We start from the raw sequence: 1,550 nt of genomic DNA, 5'->3' as shown, positions 1-1,550 counted from the left end.
GCGGGAAATCGCGAGAGCAATAGTATTTTTTTCATCCTGATGCTAAGTTGTGCTGTATTAGCTAACGCGCAGTCGACCCTAAAATCACAAAGTCAAAGAGTGGTGCCGAAGCGTAAGAAAACAACAAAATAAAACAGAACAAAAAACCTATGGTAAATGTATTTTTCGAAGGCCTATTGTTTTTCGCAAACCCCAAATGCCCAAAGCACAGCGCCTGTTGTTCCATTATGATAATCCGGTCCTGGTAAATAGTACACTGAAACTTTAAAAAAGGACTTTTTACGGAAAATGAGTGAATTTACCTCTATTGCAAAGGCTTTTGACCAGTCAACGTTTTGGGAAAAACCTTCCCTAAAACGTGTAGGCAATGGATACGTTGGCTTAATGCTGGGTAAATCTTCACTGCGCATTGGGGAACGGTTGTCAATTTTCGCGTAAAACGGGCCCGGGGGGAACAATCTAAGCTCTGTATAGCCACTTACTGCAAATACTATACCAAATATTCTGCCATGTTCTGTGTTCCTACGATTTATTTCTGCGCTCACTGAACGAACATGAATACGGCTGACAGTGAAAGATGCCTGTGACGATCTACTGAGCAGTGTGGAGATACATTCAGCTTAAATAATGTGATTGTGGGATAAGATTTCGTGCTAAGGTTGTGAAAGCAAGGTTTTCTGGACTGAAACGCATGACGATTGACACTCATCTTTAAAACGAGCCGTGCATGACTCGAGACAGAATTGCTTCTATCTTGTAGAAAGTGTGCAACTGTCACAGCTTTAATCTTGACACTGAATTGTCTGGCTCCCCCGGGGCGACTCGTCAAGGCCGAAAACAGCGGCAATTGATAGGCAACAAGACGGGTGGAGAGACAGTGAAGAACCGTCCCGTCCTGGCTGTCATGACCGTGAGACCATTGCCCACAACTGGCCGATTCTAACGAGAAATGACACCCCATCGTGGCACACCCCCCGGGGAGGGGGCTGGAGCCCCACCCAGAATTTTTTTCCCTGCTGCTTTCTAAGAAACAAAGATGCACCATACACCTACATCTCGAAATAGTAGTAACTGTTGGAGAAAAAGTAAAAAAAAACTACAGTTCAGGCCAAAGTGGAGGCCACAAAGTGGTTGACGCGATGGCCAAAAAGGATGACGTCATGAAGGGTTCTCCCATCTATGAAGACATACAAGAACTTGCGGTTGCCCAATATGTGCATGTAATATGCAGGTATGGGTCTCGATATTTCTACATGTTGTAGCCACATTGTTATCAGCAAAATGGGTACAGCAAACGCCGATACCATGTCTAGAGTGTTTGGTTACGGCTTCATAACACCCACGCTCAACGTGAAAATGTTGAAGCCGCTAGATCCCGGCTTTCATAAGCGAACCTGTTATTTCCGGCTGTAGTCGTAGTTGTGGTCGGAGTTAGTTTGACTTTTAAAATGACGCTTCACAGTACAGACTGTGCATGTAAAGCCGATTCACACTACACTCGAATGCGAAAGCGAAGCGAAATCGACGTCACGAAAAATTTGCCGCAAAAA

Source organism: Acanthaster planci, linkage group LG15, assembly GCF_054643075.1.
Source record: "Acanthaster planci isolate LZ-2023a linkage group LG15, COTS_SCS, whole genome shotgun sequence".
Taxonomy (NCBI): domain Eukaryota; kingdom Metazoa; phylum Echinodermata; class Asteroidea; order Valvatida; family Acanthasteridae; genus Acanthaster; species Acanthaster planci.
Note: the sequence above shows the minus strand (reverse complement) of the source record.